A 20795-nucleotide genomic window follows, 5' to 3' on the forward strand; every position below is an offset into this window, starting at 1 on the left:
TTATACTGCCCTGGCATTCTAGGGGCCCTAATGTGTGGTAAGTAGTTTGAAATCAAAATGTGTAAAAAATGACCTGTGAAATCCTAAAGATGCTCTTTGGAATGTGGGCCCCTTTGCCCACCTAGGCTGCAAAAAAGTGTCCCACATGTGGTATTGCCGTACTTAGGAGAAGTTGGGCAATGTGTTTTGGGGTGTCATTTTACATATACCCATGCTGGGTGAGATAAATATCTTGGTCAAATGCCAACTTTGTATAAAAAAATGGGAAAAGTTGTCTTTTGCCAAGATATTTCTCTCACCCAGCATGGGTATATGTAAAATGACACCCCAAAACACATTGCCCAACTTCTCCTGAGTACGGAAATACCACATGTGTGACACTTTTTTGCAGCCTAGGTGGGCAAAGGGGCCCACATTCCAAAGAGCACCTTTCGGATTTCACCGGCCATTTTTTACAGATTTTGTAAAATCGCACGCATTTGGGCCCCTAAAATGCCAGGGCAGTATAACTACCCCACAAGTGACCCCATTTTGGAAAGAAGACACCCCAAGGTATTTCGTGATGGGCATAGTGACTTCATGGAAGTTTTTATTTTTTGTCACAAGTTAGTGGAATATGAGACTTTGTAAGAAAAAAAAAAATTCATCATTTTCCGCTAACGTGTGACAAAAAATAAAAAGTTCTATGAACTCACTATGCCCATCAGCGAATACCTTAGGGTGTCTACTTTCCGAAATGGGGTCATTTGTGGGGTGTTTGTACTGTCTGGCCATTGTAGAACCTCAGGAAACATGACAGGTGCTCAGAAAGTCAGAGCTGCTTCAAAAAGCGGAAATTCACATTTTTGTACCATAGATTGTAAACGTGAAGAAAAAAAGGGATTGGTTGGTCCAGCTTGTATTCGTGGTAATCCAGAGGCTTTATTCAATATTCAATAAAATCCAGGTACAAGAATGCAGGTCTACATGTTTCGGGCACAATACAATCTTAGCCCTTACTCATGACAATTCCAGGTACACTGCAAGAGGTTTTTATAGAGAGGAGGGAGGGACTGACTTCCTCACCTGAAGTAATCAGGCTGAGGCTCAGCCACTCCCATCCACAAATCAGCACTTGATTAAAAACATACCATAGGTTTATGTGATTCATAAAAACGCATATTCAGAAAAATAACAGTAACATATTCAGAAAAATAGTGGTAAAGGAGCGGGATGAGGAAAATAAGAGAGGGAGGAATACTATATGATAAATAGATATGATATTTACTGTATAACATGCACAAAATGCAAGTTGCAATATATAGGATGTACAACAAATGCCATAAAAACGCGTATTAGAAAACATATATCAGACATACCGCATCATGCGAACCGCAATGTATCTGCGGCAAGTCTCCATTTTGCCACAGTGCATGGTGGGGATGTCACATATATGTCAGCACAAGGTATTGAAAAAGTTAAAAAACCTTTAAGAGGTGGTGACAGAAAACGCAAACTTCTGAACAGAGAATCTTATTGGATTTTCCAATTAGAAAGTCGCCAACCTCACGGTCTTAATAATAAAAAACTTGACCTTATCCTACAATATTGATCCTCAATTTATCTATCATATAGTATTCCTCCCTCTCTTATTTTCCTCATCCCGCTCCTTTACCACTATTTTTCTGAATATGTTACTGTTATTTTTCTGAATATGCGTTTTTATGAATCACATAAACCTATGGTATGTTTTTAATCAAGTGCTGATTTGTGGATGGGAGTGGCTGAGCCTCAGCCTGATTACTTCAGGTGAGGAAGTCAGTCCCTCCCTCCTCTCTATAAAAACCTCTTGCAGTGTACCTGGAATTGTCATGAGTAAGGGCTAAGATTGTATTGTGCCCGAAACATGTAGACCTGCATTCTTGTACCTGGATTTTATTGAATATTGAATAAAGCCTCTGGATTACCACGAATACAAGCTGGACCAACCAATCCCTTTTTTCTTCATATTTATATTTCTCCTACTTCGGGTGAAGGAGCCGGTCCGCGCTATATCAGTGGAATCCTCGGCAGATGAGAGCTGCTCAAACCCCTGATTTTCACATAGATTGTAAACGCTATAACTTTTACCCAAACCATTTTTTTTTTTACCCAAACATTTTTTTTTTTATCAAAGACATGTAGAATAATAAATTTAGAGAAAAATTTATATATGGATGTCGTTTTTTTTGCAAAATTTTACAACTGAAATTGAAAAATGTCATTTTTTTGCCAAAAAATCGTTAAATTTCGATTAATAACAAAAAAAGTAAAAATGACAGCAGAAATGAAATACCACCAAATGAAAGCTCTATTAGTGAGAAGAAAAGGAGGTAAAATTCATTTGGGTGGTAAGTTGCATGACCGAGCAATAAACCGTGAAAGTAGTGTAGTGCAGAAGTGTAAAAAGTGGCCTGGTCATTAACCACCTCCGGACCGCCTAACGCAGATTCGCGTTCCGGAGGTGGCAGCGCTGCGCACAGTCACGCATATACGCGTCATCTCGCGAGACGCGAGATTTCGCTCCAAGCCGGCCCGCGCATGCGCATCGCGGGCCGGCAAAAGTTAAAGAACAAGTTAGTCACCAGCCTGCCAGCAACGATCATTGGCTGGCAGGCTGGCGATTTTTAAAAAATCCAATCACAAGCCATATAACAGATCATATTAGTAAATATGATCTGTTATATGGCTTGTCTGCTCCTGTGCTGGTCCTTTTCGTCGGTTGGATCCAGCACAGGAGCAGACTGAACTGTGAGTAGCACCAACACTACACCTTAGCCCCAGATCACCCCCCTGCACCCCAATTAACCCTTTGATCACCCCTTTGATCGCCCCTGTCAATCACCAGTGAAAGGAAAAAAAGTGATCAGTGTAAACTGTCACTTTTTTTTTTTCACTAGTATTGGCTGTTAGGTTTTAGGGATAGTTTAGGCCCCTTGGTTAGGTAGTTAGCGTCAGTTAGCGCCCACCCCACCGCACCGCAGTCACTTTTATTCGCTGAATAGCGTATCGCTAATCAGCATTTGTACTTTTATAGTATCTGTAAGTGATCAAAACTGATCACGGTCAGATCTATAATAGTATTAGTGTCACTTTAGTTCGCCCTCCACCCAAAACGCAGTGTTTGCCCGATCAGGCCTGATCGGTCGCCCACACGTGCGTTCACCCACGCCCGCCCCACCGCAGTGACAAAAAATATATATTTTTTGATCACTGCACATTCATTTTACATGCACTGCGGCGATAAAAAAATCAGTTTTGATATTTTTTATCAACCGCAGCGGCCTCCGGTACTTCGCTAGCCTCCCCTTTGTAAGACAGGTTTGCTTTTTTTCTTGGGTAGTCTCAGGGAATACCCCTAAATTTAGTAGTCCAAAATGTCAAACAGGGGGTATTCTTCTGAAGAGGCCTACAGGATTCTGACCCAGTCGGATGAGGAGTGGGAACCCTCATCTGATGAATCTAGCGGGTCAGAATATGAACCTGTGGAAAGCAGTGGCTCTCTGACCCAAAGTTCGGACGAGGAGGTGGAGGTCCCTGGCAGCACCAGGCGTACCCGGCCCCATGTCGCTAGACCACAGGTTATGCAGGATCCGCTTCAAGAGCAGCAGAGTGGGGCTGTCGCTGCCGGATCACGTGGTGAGGCATACACCAGCAGCGCAGCCCTCCCTGGACCTAGTACCAGCACTGCCGTACAACATGGTGACGTGGCGAGCACCAGAAGGGCAGTTGAAGCTGGTACGGTGGCACGTGCACTAGTTACCCCGTCGCAGCCACCGCAAAGACAGGCCCGTAGAGCCCCTAGAATCCCTGAGGTGCTGGCAAACCCTGATTGGCAGTCACCAACTTCAGCCGCACCTGTAGTTCCCCCTTTCACCGCCCAGTCTGGAGTTCGGGTTGAGACGGCTCAAATCGGTTCGGCCCTGGGATTTTTTGAGCTGTTCTTGACTGCGGAGCTCTTGGACTTAGTCGTGGCAGAGACCAACCAGTATGCCACACAATTTATATCCGCCAACCCGGGAAGCTTTTATGCCCAGCCTTTCCGGTGGAAACCAGTCCAAGTTTCCGAAATTAAAATTTTTTTGGGCCTTCTCCTCAACATGGGCCTGACAAAAAAGCATGAATTGCGGTCATATTGGTCAACGCACCCGATTCATCACATGCCCATGTTCTCTGCTGCTATGTCCAGGGCACGATTTGAGGCCATCCTCCGTTTCCTGCATTTTAGCGACAACACCACCTCCCGTCCCAGAGGCCACCCAGCTTTTGACCGGCTCCACAAAATTCGGCCCCTCATAGACCATTTCAACCAGAAATTTGCAGATTTGTATACCCCCGAGCAAAACATCTGCGTAGACGAGTCCCTAATACATTTTACCGGGCGCCTTGGCTTCAAACAGTACATCCCAAGCAAGCGTGCCCGGTATGGGGTCAAATTGTATAAGCTCTGTGAAAGGGCCACAGGCTATACCCACAAATTTCGTGTCTATGAGGGAAAAGATCAGACCCTGGAGCCGGTCGGTTGCCCTGACTACCTGGGGAGCAGTGGGAAGACAGTCTGGGACTTGGTGTCACCCTTATTCGGCAAGGGGTACCATCTTTATGTGGACAATTTTTACACAAGTGTGGCCCTCTTTAGGCATTTGTTTCTAGAACGGATTTGCGCCTGTGGCACCGCGCGAACTAGTCGCGTGGGCTTCCCCCAACGGCTTGTAACCACCCGTCTTGCAAGGGGGCAGAGGGCTGCCTTGTGTAACGAAGAACTGCTCGCGGTGAAATGGAGAGACAAGCGTGACGTTTACATGCTCTCCTCCATTCACGCAGACACGACAATCCAAATTGAGCGAGCAACCCGTGTCATTGAAAAGCCCCTCTGTGTCCACGACTATAATGCGCTCATGGGAGGGGTGGACTTCAATGACCAGATGTTGTCTCCGTATTTAGTTTCCCGCAGAACCAGACGCTGGTATAAGAAGGTGTCTGTATATTTAATTCAATTGGCGCTGTACAATAGTTTTGTTCTCTACAGTAAGGCTGGGAGAACACGATCTTTCCTCAAATTCCAGGAAGAGATCATCGAGAACCTCCTTTACCCAGGAGGTTCCGTGGCCCCATCCCCCAGTGTAGTTAGCCGTCTACACGAGCGACATTTCCCCAGTGTCGTTCCTGGTACCTCAACCCAACCGTCACCCCGAAAAAGATGTCGTGTCTGTAGCAGGAGTGGAATAAGGCGTGACACCCGCTATTTCTGTCCTGACTGTGCTGACCACCCTGCCCTATGCTATGGAGAGTGTTTCCGGAAGTACCACACACAGGTACACCTAGCATAGGGATTGCATCTCACAGGACAGGCACACAGGGCTATTAGGGCCCTTTTACTCTCAGCTGCTGCAAACCTCTCCTTTCACCTGGGATAAAGTGCATAACGTACTTCGCCACATCTTTGGGCGATTTGCGCTTTGCACATTGTCCCATGGGGAAGGAGAGGTTTGTTCTATAAAGGTAAAAAAAACTAAACAAAAAAAAAATTACCGGTAAGTAAAAAAGTTAAAAAAGTTTAAAAAAGTTAATATGTTCTGTTCTAAAGTTAATAAAGTTATTGCTTTGCGGCCTGGTTTTTTCTTTTTTGTTTTGTTTTTTTTACCTTCCAGGTGGACCAACCGATCGACCAGCTGCAGCACTGATGTGCATTCGGACAGAAGCATTGTGCTGCTGTCAGATTACACGCAAGTCGGTGTATGCGGCGCTGCAAGACGAGATTTCTCCTCTGCAGTAAAAGATATGTTTGCCGAGGCATATGAGCTGAGGAGGTGGCGGTGTTCATATACTTTGGCAAACACTTTGTATATATAAAAAAAAAAATCCCGGCAATGATTTATTCATCCACATCGATTGATGTGAATGGAGAAATCTGGTTTGCCAGGGCATACGAGCTGAAGTGGGTATGGATGTTGGGCGGAGCTCCTATGTCCTGGCAGACGCCTTTCCCCTCCTTTTTCTTTTTTTGGCAGAGATTTTTTCATCCACATTGATCGATGCGAATGAAGAAATCTGTGCCGTTCATTTTTTTCTTTCAGCCCAGAGGCTGAACGGAAAAAAAAAATCTCATTACCCGTATGCTCAATATAAGGAGAATAGCAGAAACTCCTAATGCTGGGCATACATGTAATGATTGCGGAGACCCTCAAATGCCAGGGCAGTACAAACACCCCACAAATAACACCATTTTGGAAAGAAGACACCCCAAGGTATTTGCTGAGGGGCATATTGAGTCCATGAAAGATTGAAATTTTTGTCCCAAGTTAGCGGAAAGGGAGACTTTGTGAGAACAAAATCCAAAAAATCAATTTCCGCTAACTTGTGCCAAAATTTTTTTTTTTCAATGAACTCGCCATGCCCCTCATTGAATACCTTGGGGTGTCTTCTTTCCAAAATGGGGTCACATGTGGGGTATTTATACTGCCCTGGCATTTTAGGGGCCCCAAAGCGTGAGAAGAAGTCTGGTATCCAAATGTCTAAAAATGCCCTCCTAAAAGGAATTTGGGCCCCTTTGCCCACCTAGGCTGCAAAAAAGTGTCACACATGTGGTATCTCCGTATTCAGCAGAAGTTGGGGAATATGTTTTGGGGTGTCATTTTACATATACCCATGCTGGGTGAGATAAATATCTTGGTCAAATGCCAACTTTGTATAAAAAAAATGGGAAAAGTTGTCTTTTGCCAAGATATTTCTCTCACCCAGCATGGGTATATGTAAAATGACACCCCAAAACACATTCCTTACCTTCTTCTGAGTACGGAGATACCAGATGTGTGACACTTTTTTGCAGCCTAGCTGGGCAAAGGGGCCCACATTCCAAAGAGCACCTTTCAGATTTCACAGGTCATTTACCTACTTACCAGACATTAGGGCCCCTGGAAAATGCCAGGGCAGTATAACTGCCCCACAAGTGACCCCATTTTGGAAAGAAGACACCCCAAGGTATTCCGTGAGGGGCATGGCAAGTTCCTAGAATTTTTTATTTTTTGTCACAAGTTAGTGGAAAATGATGATTATTTTTTTTTTTTTTTTTTTTTTCATACAAAGTCTCCTATTCCACTAACTTGTGACAAAAAAAAAAATTTCCATGAACTCACTATGCCCATCAGCGAATACCTTGGGGTCTCTTCTTTCCAAAATGGGGTCACTTGTGGGGTAGTTATACTGCCCTGGCATTCTAGGGGCCCAAATGTGTGGTAAGGAGTTTGAAATCAAATTCTGTTAAAAATGACGAGTGAAATCCGAAAGGTGCTCTTTGGAATATGGGCCCCTTTGCCCACCTAGGCTGCAAAAAAGTGTCACACATCTGGTATCTCCGTACTCAGGAGAAGGTGGGGAATGTGTTTTGGGGTGTCATTTTACATATACCCATGCTGGGTGAGAGAAATATCTTGGCAAAAGACAACTTTTCCCATTTTTTTATAAAAAGTTGTCATTTGACCAAGATATTTATCTCACCCAGCATGGGTATATGTAAAAAGACACCCCAAAACACATTCCTCAACTTCTCCTGAGTACGGGGATACCAGATGTGTGACACTTTTTTGCAGCCTAGGTGGGCAAAGGGGCCCATATTCCAAAGAGCACCTTTCGGATTTCACTCGTCATTTTTTACAGAATTTGATTTCAAACTCCTTACCACACATTTGGGCCCCTAGAATGCCAGGGCAGTATAACTACCCCACAAGTGACCCCATTTTGGAAAGAAGAGACCCCAAGGTATTCGCTGATGGGCATAGTGAGTTCATGGAAGTTTTTATTTTTTGTCACAAGTTAGTGGAATATGAGACTTTGTATGAAAAAAAAAAAAAAAAAAAAAATCATCATTTTCCACTAACTTGTGACAAAAAATAAAAAATTCTAGGAACTCGCCATGCCCCTCACGGAATAGCTTGGGGTGTCTTCTTTCCAAAATGGGGTCACTTGTGGGGTAGTTATACTGCCCTGGCATTCTAGGGGCCCAAATGTGTGGTAAGGAGTTAGAAATCAAATTCTGTAAAAAATGATGAGTGAAATCCGAAAGGTGCTCTTTGGAATATGGGCCCCTTTGCCCACCTAGGCTGCAAAAAAGTGTCACACATCTGGTATCTCCGTACTCAGGAGAAGGTGGGGAATGTGTTTTGGGGTGTCATTTTACATATACCCATGCTGGGTGAGAGAAATATCTTGGCAAAAGACAACTTTTCCCATTTTTTTATACAAAGTTGTCATTTGACCAAGATATTTATCTCACCCAGCATGGGTATATGTAAAAAGACACCCCAAAACACATTCCTCAACTTCTCCTGAGTACGGGGATACCAGATGTGTGACACTTTTTTGCAGCCTAGGTGGGCAAAGGGGCCCATATTCCAAAGAGCACCTTTCGGATTTCACTCGTCATTTTTTACAGAATTTGATTTCAAACTCCTTACCACACATTTGGGCCCCTAGAATGCCAGGGCAGTATAACTACCCCACAAGTGACCCCATTTTGGAAAGAAGAGACCCCAAGGTATTCGCTGATGGGCATAGTGAGTTCATGGAAGTTTTTATTTTTTGTCACAAGTTAGTGGAATATGAGACTTTGTATGAAAAAAAAAAAAAAAAAAAAAATCATCATTTTCCACTAACTTGTGACAAAAAATAAAAAATTCTAGGAACTCGCCATGCCCCTCACGGAATAGCTTGGGGTGTCTTCTTTCCAAAATGGGGTCACTTGTGGGGTAGTTATACTGCCCTGGCATTCTAGGGGCCCAAATGTGTGGTAAGGAGTTTGAAATCAAATTCTGTTAAAAATGACGAGTGAAATCCGAAAGGTGCTCTTTGGAATATGGGCCCCTTTGCCCACCTAGGCTGCAAAAAAGTGTCACACATCTGGTATCTCCGTACTCAGGAGAAGGTGGGGAATGTGTTTTGGGGTGTCATTTTACATATACCCATGCTGGGTGAGAGAAATATCTTGGCAAAAGACAACTTTTCCCATTTTTTTATACAAAGTTGTCATTTGACCAAGATATTTATCTCACCCAGCATGGGTATATGTAAAAAGACACCCCAAAACACATTCCTCAACTTCTCCTGAGTACGGGGATACCAGATGTGTGACACTTTTTTGCAGCCTAGGTGGGCAAAGGGGCCCATATTCCAAAGAGCACCTTTCGGATTTCACTCGTCATTTTTTACAGAATTTGATTTCAAACTCCTTACCACACATTTGGGCCCCTAGAATGCCAGGGCAGTATAACTACCCCACAAGTGACCCCATTTTGGAAAGAAGAGACCCCAAGGTATTCGCTGATGGGCATAGTGAGTTCATGGAAGTTTTTATTTTTTGTCACAAGTTAGTGGAATATGAGACTTTGTATGAAAAAAAAAAAAAAAAAAAAAATCATCATTTTCCACTAACTTGTGACAAAAAATAAAAAATTCTAGGAACTCGCCATGCCCCTCACGGAATAGCTTGGGGTGTCTTCTTTCCAAAATGGGGTCACTTGTGGGGTAGTTATACTGCCCTGGCATTCTAGGGGCCCAAATGTGTGGTAAGGAGTTAGAAATCAAATTCTGTAAAAAATGATGAGTGAAATCCGAAAGGTGCTCTTTGGAATATGGGCCCCTTTGCCCACCTAGGCTGCAAAAAAGTGTCACACATCTGGTATCTCCGTACTCAGGAGAAGGTGGGGAATGTGTTTTGGGGTGTCATTTTATATATACCCATGCTGGGTGAGAGAAATATCTTGGCAAAAGACAACTTTTCCCATTTTTTTATACAAAGTTGTCATTTGACCAAGATATTTATCTCACCCAGCATGGGTATATGTAAAAAGACACCCCAAAACACATTCCTCAACTTCTCCTGAGTACGGGGATACCAGATGTGTGACACTTTTTTGCAGCCTAGGTGGGCAAAGGGGCCCATATTCCAAAGAGCACCTTTCGGATTTCACTCGTCATTTTTTACTGAATTTGATTTCAAACTCTTTACCACACATTTGGGCCCCTAGAATGCCAGGGCAGTATAACTACCCCACAAGTGACCCCATTTTGGAAAGAAGAGACCCCAAGGTATTCGCTGATGGGCATAGTGAGTTCATAGAACTTTTTATTTTTTGTCACAAGTTAGTGGAATATGAGACTTTGTAAGAAAAAAAAAAAAAAAAAAAAAATCATCATTTTCCGCTAACTTGTGACAAAAAATAAAAAGTTCTATGAACTCACTATGCCCATCAGCGAATACCTTAGGGTGTGTACTTTCAGAAATGGGGTCATTTGTGGGGTGTTTGTACTGTCTGGGCATTGTAGAACCTCAGGAAACATGACAGGTGCTCAGAAAGTCAGAGCTGCTTCAAAAAGCGGAAATTCACATTTTTGTACCATAGTTTGTAAACGCTATAACTTTTACCCAAACCATTTTTTTTTTTACCCAAACATTTTTTTTTTATCAAAGACATGTAGAACTATAAACTTAGAGCAAAATTTCTATATGGATGTCGTTTTTTTTTGCAAAATTTTACAACTGAAAGTGAAAAATGTCATTTTTTTGCAAAAAAATCGTTAAATTTCGATTAATAACAAAAAAAGTAAAAATGTCAGCAGCAATGAAATACCACCAAATGAAAGCTCTATTAGTGAGAAGAAAAGGAGGTAAAATTCATTTGGGTGGTAAGTTGCATGACCGAGCAATAAATGGTGAAAGTAGTGTAGGTCAGAAGTGTAAAAAGTGGCCTGGTCTTTCAGGGTGTTTAAGCACTGGGGGCTGAGGTGGTTAAGGGTGTTTAAGCTAAGGGGGCTGAGGTGGTTAAAGGGCCATACCCATCTGGCAACACTATGTCCGCACCTGAAGGAGCAGGGCAGGCGGCCCCAGAAATGCCTTTTGAAGTGCCCGCAACTTACAATAGGGCACCTGCCGCCGCGGCAGCATCAAGCCTGATGCCATTAACCATGCCGTATTATTTTGGGGCCCCCTGGTTTCCACGATATTCAGGAGAGGCCCACAAATTAAAGGACTTTAGGGACCAGATACTGGCCTTATTCTGGCTCTATCCTATATCTGCTGAACAACAAATGGAGATCCTCCTAGCTCAGTTAGAGGGGGCCGCCCGCAGGGAAGTCATGTCCTGGCCCCGTTCTGAAAAGAGTACCCTGGAGCAGATTTTTGATTGCCTCAGCACCACATTTGAGGCCAGAACGGTGTCCGAAGTTAAAATGCGATTCTTTAGCAGGAAGCAGCAACCTGGGGAGTCACTTCGCGATTTTGCTCTGTCCTTGCAAGAGACCCTGAGGGCTGTGGTCCAGGTGGACCCCAAGGAAGCTGAGGATCAGGACAGGACTCTTAGAGAACAGTTCATTGCAGGTATAAGTACTGAACATTTAAAGGGCCAGCTGAGGATGCTGTCAGCCCAACATCCCAATTGTGCATTCTTGGACTTTAAAGAGCTGGCTATCAGCATTCTAGGCCAAAACCTGGCCGCAGGGCCAGCAGCCTTGCCTGAACCTCAGGTTTGTCAACCAAAAACTGTCAACGTGGGGCCGGCTGGAGTCAGTCAAGCCACTCAAGCTCCAGTAACAGATGTAGTGGCAGCACTAATGGAGCAAGTGAACCATCTCACTCTGAGCTTAGAGAAAGTATGCAAGAAAATAGAGGAGTGGGAAAGACCAATACTGTTGGAAGATGAAGGTCCTTTTCCTCCAAGGCTCCCACCTGCATATAGGGATGTCTACCCAAAAGAACCTTATGGACGGCCAAATTATCGGTCTAGAAATCGAAAGCAGCCTGTTTGCCACTATTGCAAAAAATATGGACATACTGAATCAATGTGCTGGCAGTTAAACGGGCAACCCCTGAGGCAGAGGACCGCCCCTCGGGAGGTAGAACAGTAGGTCCAAAGGATGCAAGCTGGATGCCTAAATACGTGGGATCCCGTCCAAAAATTAAAATATGTATCAACGGGATACCCTTTGAAGCCCTTCTGGATACGGGATCACAGGTCACCACCATCCAAAGACCTGCCTTTGACAAGTTCTGGGATCCAAGTCTCCTCACCCTGCCACTAGAGTCCTGGCTAGATATCATTGCCAGCAACGGGAAGCCAGTGAAAGTCCATGGATACTGGGAACCTACTCTTCAGGTGGGAGAGGCCACATTACCACAGCAAGGTGTAATTGTGGTACAAGCAGGAGATAAAGGAGGACACCCTGTGATCCTAGGGACTAATGTCCTTAAAAACTGTTACTCTGAAGTGCTTGAGGCATTGAACCAAACTATATCCTCAGCCTCGCCTGCTTCCAGAAGGGTCATTCAAAAGACTATCAGCGTGTTGTGTGCTCAACAAATGTTCGCCAACAAAAAAGGGGAAATTTGTACTGTTTGGATCCGGGACAACCGGCCAGTAATCCTGCCTCCAAATTCCCAGATCTTCCTTTGCTGCCGTGCGGTGTTAGGGATCTAGGGTCAGGACTAGTATCGGTATCGGGACCGATTCCGAGTTTTCTCGGCAGTACTCAGCCGCCGATACCCCGCCCCGATACATAAATAGAATACTTTTTTTTTTTCCCGCAATGAATATTTTTGCGGCCCGGCAAAGATGCAGCATCGGGAGAGAGGAGGGGCTGGAGTCCGTAACTATGGGCGGGGCCCGGTGCAGTCACTGTACTCTTACACCGGGCCCCGCCGCTCACCAAAGTATTTATAAACGTGAATCCTTATCCTGTTATTAAGTTGAACTAACGCTGCCCTCTCCCATGTTCCCATGTTCCCCTGTATCCCCCTGTAAGCTTCAATAGCAGGCAGAGCAGACGGCAGCAGTAACGTCACTCACTGACGTAGAGCGCCTGCTCCGCCCACTTTATGAATGAAGCAGGCGGAGCAGACGCGCGACGTCAGTGAGTGACGTTACTGGTGCCGTCCGCTCTGCCTGCTATGGAAGCTTAAGTAAGTGCTGTGGGGATACAGGGGGATACAGGGGAACATGGGAGAGGGCAGCGTTAGTTCAACTTAATAACAGGATAAGGATTCACGTTTATAAATACTTCGGTGAGCGGCGGGGCCCGGTGTATTGGGGGACACTGTTATGAGGGGGATCTGTGGATGACATATAGCAGTGTCATCCACAGATCCTCCCCATAACAGTTCCATCCACAGATCCCCTATAACAGCACCATCCACAGATCCCCCACCAAATAACAATGCCATCCTCAGATCCCCCCACCCCATAACAATGCCATCCACAGATATCCCACCCTATAGCAGTACCATCCACAGATCCCCATAACAGTGCCATCCACAAATCCCCATAACAGTGCCATCCACAGATCCCCCATAACAGTGCCATCCACAGATCCCCCATAACAGTGCCATCCACAGATCCCCCATAACAGCGCCATCCACAGATCCCCCATAACAGTGCCATCCACAGATCCCCCATAACAGTGCCATCCACAGATCCCCCATAACAGTGCCATCCACAGGTCCCCCATAACAGTGCCATCCACAGATCCCCCACATGACAGTGCGTCATCCACAGATCCCCTAAAACGGTCACATGACATTTAAAAAAAGTATCGGTATTCGGTATCGGTGACTACTTGAAAAAAAGTATCGGTACTTGTACTCGGTCCTAAAAAAGTGGTATCGGGACAACCCTAGTCAGGACTATCAAGCCCTAGTGGAACCCATCCAGATTGAGAATCATCCCTTCGTATGGACAGCCAAGAGTCTGGTGACCGTGTCCCGAGGTAAAGTGCCTGTCCGTTTAATTAACTTTGGTGATCACCCCGTTACTCTTTTTAAGCACTGCCCCGTTGCTCAGCTTTTCCAGGTGTCTTTCCGTCTGCCTGCCACGGAGGCGTTCCAGACCACACAGAGCAGCAGCACCACAGCCAACACCTCAACAACATCCTGGTGGGAAGAGCTTCAAGTGGGGAACGAATCCACCCCAAAAGAGCAAATAGAGGGAGTTCTGAATTTAGTGAGAGAACATCCCAAGGCTTTCAGCAAGCACTCCACGGACTACGGAGAGGTCAGTGTAATCAAACACACCATACCCACTGGCTCTCATCCTCCTATCAAAGAGAGGCACAGACCCATACCACCTACTACCTATCAGTCTGTGAAAGAGATGATACAAGAGATGAAAGACTCTAACATAATTCGGGACAGTCACAGTCCCTGGGCTGCGCCCCTAGTCCTCGTGCGAAAGAAAGATGGCAGTATAAGGTTCTGTGTGGATTACAGAAAGATCAATCAAATCACCCACAAAGATGCTTAACCACTACCACGCATTGAGGAGTCCTTGACTGCCCTGGGGTCATCAGCTTATTTCTCCACCTTGGACTTAACTAGTGGGTACTGGCAGGTACCTATGGCCCCAGAGGATCGAGAAAAGACTGCTTTCACTACACCTATGGGCATGTTTGAATTTAACTACATGCTGTTTGGACTGTGTAACGCTCCAGGGACATTCCAACGGCTGATGGAACGTTGTTTAGGCCATAGGAACTTTGAAACCGTATTGTTATATCTAGATGAAGTCATTATATATTCCAAGACGTATGAGGATCACCTAGAACACCTGGCGGAAGTGTTCCAAGTCCTTACCAAATATGGCCTCAAAATCAAGCCATCTAAGTGCCACCTGCTGAAACCAGCGGTAAAATACCTAGGGCACGTTGTCAGTGCCGAAGGAGTACAGCCTGATCCTGATAAACTTGCTGCTGTCCGCAATTGGCCTACTCCTACCACCGTAAAAGAGGTGAGAAGCTTTCTCAGCTTTGCAGGGTATTACAGGCGTTTCATTCCCCATTTCGCACAAATTGCGGATCTAATCCAGGAACTCTTGAGGGGGCATCCAAAGAAGAGCCCAAAAACTCCTATTCCTGTTGAATGCCTTTCAGCTCCTAAAAAAAAAGCTGACCGAACCCCCTGTTCTGGGTTACCCAGATTATCAGCAGCCGTTCCACCTCTACACGGATGCCAGGAAGAGAGGCCTGGGGGCTGTGTTGGCTCAAGTGCAAGATAACAAAGAGAGAGTAATTGCCTACGCCAGAAGATCTCTGAAGGGAGCTGAGAAGAATGACCAGAACTACAGTTCCTTCAAGCTGGAGTTTCTTGCCTTAGTGTGGGCTGTGACCGAAAAGTTTAAAGACTATCTCGCTGCCACACCATTTGTTGCCTTCACGGACAATAACCCTCTGGCGCATCTGAATACAGTTAAATTGGGGGCACTGGAGCAAAGATGGGCCTCCCGCCTTGCTAACTATGACTTCACTGTGAAATACCGGGCAGGCCGCTCCAATGACAATGCTGATGCCCTGTCCCGGCTACCCACTACAGAAGCCCCATATGAACCAAAAGATGCCTGGGAAGAAGTGGAAATGCCAGCGTTCTACAATAAATTTGCCCAGCAGGATAATATCCGCACTGAGAACCATCCTGCTGCTGATCCTTCCTCACCAGATATCCCTGAGTCCAGAGGCGACCAAGAAAGGTGGATTAAGCTCCAGTCCGAAAGTAGAATCCTCGGTGAACTGCTCGACTTCCTTACCAGTGGGAGAACTCCTGAGAGAGTCCGCAGGAAGAGTGCAGACCCAGAACTGATGAGACTGGAGACATCGCCACCTACTTTTCCTTCAAAAAGGCCTGTTGCTTAGAAGGAGCCTGGACCCAGTGTCCTGTGATAGGATATATCAAATCCTCCTACCACGTCGAGATGCCAGTCTGGTGCTAGAAATGTATCACAACCAGTCCGGACACTTCGGCGTGCAGAAGACTGAGGCCACTATTCGCAGAAGATTCTATTGGATTGGGATGAGAGACGATATTGAGAAATGGTGCCGAGAATGCACTGCCTGTGCTGTGGGGCGAACTGAACGTCATGACCAGAGGGCGCCTCTCCATCCTATCGTAAGTAAAACTCCTTTAGAACTTGTTGCTATTGATCATGTGAAGTTGGAGCCGAGTCGCTCAGGGTATACTTATGCCATGACCATTATTGATCACTTCACTAAGTTTGTCGTAGCAGTGCCTGTGAAAGACCTGACAGCTAAGACTACAGCAGAGGCGTTCTGGAAGCATTTCCTTCTGCCCTACGGCTGCCCAGAGAGAATTCTCACCGACCAGGGGTCTGCGTTTGAGTCACAGCTGTTCCAAGAGATGTGCCTGCTGCATAACTGCCAGAAAGTCCGGACCACCGCCTATCATCCACAAGGTAACGGACTCTGTGAAAAGATGAATCAAACTCTCATCGAGATGCTGAGAGCAGTACCCCCAGAGACAAGGGGTAATTGGCCTACTCTGCTGCCACAACTCATGTACACCTATAACAACACAATTCACTGCTCCACTGGTTACACACCTTTCTATCTGATGTTCGGCCGTCAAGGGAGGTTGCCTGCTGATCACTCCCTAGATATACAAGTGCCCGATGTCATTAACCCACTACTAAAAACTGATTGGGTAGTGGAGCACCAGAGACGTCTCCTCAATGCCAAAAAGATCGTCCAGGAACGCATGGAAAATGCCCAGGAATGACAACAAAGAGACTATGACCTGCCTGCTCATGCGGAACCCTTAGCTCTGGGAGACCTGGTGTGGTTGAAGAACAACCATAGAATCAGTAAATTGGACAGTAAGTGGGAAAGGATTCCCTATGTTATTTCTGCCATTCCTAACGCTGAGGCTCACATCTACCAAATCTCCAGAGAAGGTAAAGGCTCTCAAGTTGTACATAGAAATCAGTTGAAACCCTGTATAGAAGGAGAACCTGCAGCAGAGGACATTGAACCAGAATCTCCTGAGCCTGAGTTGCCAGCCCAACCTGCTGATCCTATGCAGGCTGTTGAGAACCTGATACATGATAAAGATCCACTTCATTGGTTTCTCACTCCCTGGTTAAACCTGTTAGTACCTGCTCCTGTTCCAGTTGTTTCTCCATCCCAGGATGAACCCACTTCAGTTCCTGTTATTTCTTTGCCTCAGAGTGTACCTGAAGGAGCTCCAGAGCCTGTGGACTCCTCCAATCCTCCTGAACCAAGTCAGGAGGAATCTCCGCCAGTAAGAAGACCCACGGGGTCTACTAAGGGGCACCCACCTGTGAGATTTGGAGACTACATTATGGGCCCAGGTAGCCCCTCACGGGAAACCCCTGTTTAACCCTCTACAAGCCTTGGGTACGGACTCATTGTGTTCCTTGAGCCTCTAAGAATTGTTATTTTGTTTCTATGGACTATTATTATGGACTATCCTGGTATTATTGATACGCTGCACCAGGTCAACGCCCCTGTTCCCTTACATTATCCTGAGAGAAGAGAACGACGCCCCTTTTCACCGCACTTTCAGTGAAACTGTTTATTGTATTTCAATTGCTAAAGTGGTGATTACTGTGTATGCCTGTTCTCTATTTTGTCTTTCAGGCTGCAGCATCCAGCTGGGCAGGGCCCCTCCATGTTGCGCCGAGGACGGGCAACGTTGTAGCATGGGGGTATGTAGTGTCCCACTAGGTAAAGGTGGGCGGTACACAAGGGTTAACATGTCTTTTGCATTAATGTGATGTTTAATATGCATTTCCCTGTGGTATCTGGGTGTCAGGCCTGTTAGGGTGTAGTTTAGCCTCCTAGACATTAGAGGGAGCTAGAGAGCCCTAAGTATATATAGGTAGGCCCAGACAGGGGACAGTTAGTTCATTCCAGGTGGCTAGAACAGTAACCTAGTCAGCCTGAAGCTCCTGAGGCTAAGCTTAGCTCAGTAGAGTCACCCCAAGAGAAGAAGGATTTACCTCCTGGGAGAAACCTGCAGCTTCCCTCACAACAGGAACAATACAACCAGCTCAGATAAGTAAGCTGATGGGCAGAAGTACTATAACATAAAAGCAAGGGTCAATACGGGAGGAAGATTTACCAAGGATTAAAGCCAGCATTTAGGCATCCGGGCCTTGGGATACATCCAGCCAGAATAGCTGTGGAGATAGTGCAGCCGGGGCTGTGAAGCATTAATTGTATTACCCTCCAAGTATCTTGCATGATTAATACCTGCCATTATTGAAAGTAAACCTGCTGTTGACATCTGTGATATAAGGGACTGCATAATCATCATCTCTGTACAAAGTTGGACTGTTCAAAGTAAAGCAACGTTTGGTTCACTATACCACCTGTGTACCTCACTTATTGCTCCTATAAATTGGTGTGCCACCGTTACAGGCACTGGCGTCACGATCCTTAAAGGGACCTTGCCCCAGGCACTCAAAACACCCGCAACATCCAGGGCACCTCATCCACCATCAGGCCTTGTCCCTAAATATAGAGTGTGCCCCAGAGGAACTTGTGTCTACCTCTCCTTCACTGCCGCATGCCTGCTCAGGGTCCTCCAAAAAGTGAGTAACCCTCGATTGCCCATAACCGTGACCTCACTATCGCAATACCCTGCAGGTCTGGCGTGCTGCAGCACCACTGATGTGCTTGGTGTAGAGCTGGCAGCACTGATGTGCTTGGTGTAAAGCATTCAGCACTGATGTGCTTGGTGTAGAGCAGGCAGCACTGATGTGCTTGGTGTAGAGCAGGCAGCTCTGATGTGCTTGGTGTAGAGCAGACAGCACTGATGTTTATTGTGTGAAGCACACAGCACTGATGTGTTTGGTGTAAAGCAGGCAGCACTGATGTGTTTGGTGTGGAGCAGGCAGCACTGATGTGTTTGGTGTAAAGCAGGCAGAACTGATGTCTTTGGTGTGGAGCAGGCAGCACTGATCTGTTTGATTTTGGTGTAGGGCAGACAGCACTGATGTGCTTGGTGTAGAGCAGGCAGCACTGATGTCTTTGGTGTGGAGCAGGCAGCACTGATGTGCTTGGTGTAGAGCAGGCAGCACTGATGTCTTTGGTGTTGAGGAGGCAGCACTGATGTCTTAGGTGTGGAGGAGGCAGCACTGATGTGTTTCCTATCATGACCACTACACTTTCATATCTGAAAAAAACCTCCTGATTCACAGACTGGAGCCTGGCTCCTCCCACACATATGACTGATCACATGGTGATGACATCATCAAAGGTCCTTTACCCACTGGTATCTCATGAGTGAAATGTAGAGAGCGCAGGTTCACCTGTCATCTTCCAGGTGAGGGGTGAAGAGAGGAGATGGAGCTGCTAATGTAATGTATGTGAAGGAGGAGCAGACTCTGGTGTCCTGTCTGTTATTATAATACAGGAGGAGCAGACTCTGGTGTCCTGTCTGTTATTATAATACAGGAGGAGCAGACTCTGGTGTCCTGTCTGTTATTATAATACAGGAGGAGCAGACTCTGGTGTCCTGTCTGTTATTATAATACAGGAGGAGCAGACTGTGGTGTCCTGTCTGTTATTATACTACAGGAGGAGCAGACTGTGGTGTCCTGTCTGTTATTATACTACAGGAGGAGCAGACTGTGGTGTCCTGTCTGTTATTATATTACAGGAGGAGCAGACTGCGGTGTCCTGTCTGTTATTATACAGGAGGAGCAGACTCTGGTGTCCTGTCTGTTATTATAATACAGGAGGAGCAGACTCTGGTGTCCTGTCTGTTATTATAATACAGGAGGAGCAGACTGTGGTGTCCTGTCTGTTACTATAATACAGGAGGAGCAGACTGTGGTGTCCTGTCTGTTATTATAGTACAGGAGGAGCAGACTGTGGTGTCCTGTCTGTTAGTATAATACAGGAGGAGCAGACTGTGGTGTCCTGTCTGTTATTATAATACAGGAGGAGCAGACTCTGGTGTCCTGTCTGTTATTATAATACAGGAGGAGCAGACTCTGGTGTCCTGTCTGTTATTATAATACAGGAGGAGCAGACTCTGGTGTCCTGTCTGTTATTATAATACAGGAGGAGCAGACTCTGGTGTCCTGTCTGTTATTATAATACAGGAGAAGCAGACTGTGGTGTCCTGTCTGTTATTATATTACAGGAGGAGCAGACTCTGGTGTCCTGTCTGTTATTATAATACAGGAGGAGCAGACTCTGGTGTCCTGTCTGTTATTATAATACAGGAGGAGCAGACTGTGGTGTCCTGTCTGTTATTATATTACAGGAGGAGCAGACTCTGGTGTCCTGTCTGTTATTATAATACAGGAGGAGCAGACTCTGGTGTCCTGTCTGTTATTATAATACAGGAGGAGCAGACTCTGGTGTCCTGTCTGTTATTATATTACAGGAGGAGCAGACTGTGGTGTCCTGTCTGTTATTATACTACAGGAGGAGCAGACTGTGGTGTCCTGTCTGTTATTATAATACAGGAGGAGCAGACTCTGGTGTCCTGTCTGTTATTATACTACAGGAGGAGCAGACTGTGGTGTCCTGTCTGTTATTATACTACAGGAGGAGCAGACTCTGGTGTCCTGTCTGTTATTATAATACAGGAGGAGCAGACTGTGGTGTCCTGTCTGTTATTATAATACAGGAGGAGCAGACTGTGGTGTCCTGTCTGTTATTATACTACAGGAGGAGCAGACTGTGGTGTCCTGTCTGTTATTATACTACAGGAGGAGCAGACTGTGGTGTCCTGTCTGTTATTATAATACAGGAGGAGCAGACTCTGATGTCCTGTCTGTTATTATAATACAGGAGGAGCAGACTGTGGTGTCCTGTCTGTTATTATAATACAGGAGGAGCAGACTCTGGTGTCCTGTCTGTTATTATAATACAGGAGGAGCAGACTCTGGTGTCCTGTCTGTTATTATAATACAGGAGGAGCAGACTCTGGTGTCCTGTCTGGTATTATAATACAGGAGGAGCAGACTCTG

The 20795-nt window shown here is 45.7% G+C and overlaps 1 protein-coding gene across 2 annotated transcripts in view; it reads left to right on the forward strand.

Moving 5' to 3' along the window:
- LOC121005382 (gastrula zinc finger protein XlCGF26.1-like) overlaps nt 1-20795 on the forward strand; it is an 82396-nt gene that overhangs the window by 53495 nt on the left and 8106 nt on the right. Inside the window, exon 1 of one of the 2 annotated variants that reach the window (XM_040438100.1) lies at nt 19067-19135. The exons of the other annotated variant lie outside the window; for it this stretch is intronic. The gene's annotated coding sequence lies outside the window, so the exon portion shown is untranslated. Of the gene's footprint in view, nt 1-19066; nt 19136-20795 lie in introns of those variants that run through there. 2 annotated transcript variants of the gene reach the window in all.

Source organism: Bufo bufo, chromosome 6 (assembly GCF_905171765.1).
Source record: "Bufo bufo chromosome 6, aBufBuf1.1, whole genome shotgun sequence".
NCBI lineage: Eukaryota > Metazoa > Chordata > Amphibia > Anura > Bufonidae > Bufo > Bufo bufo.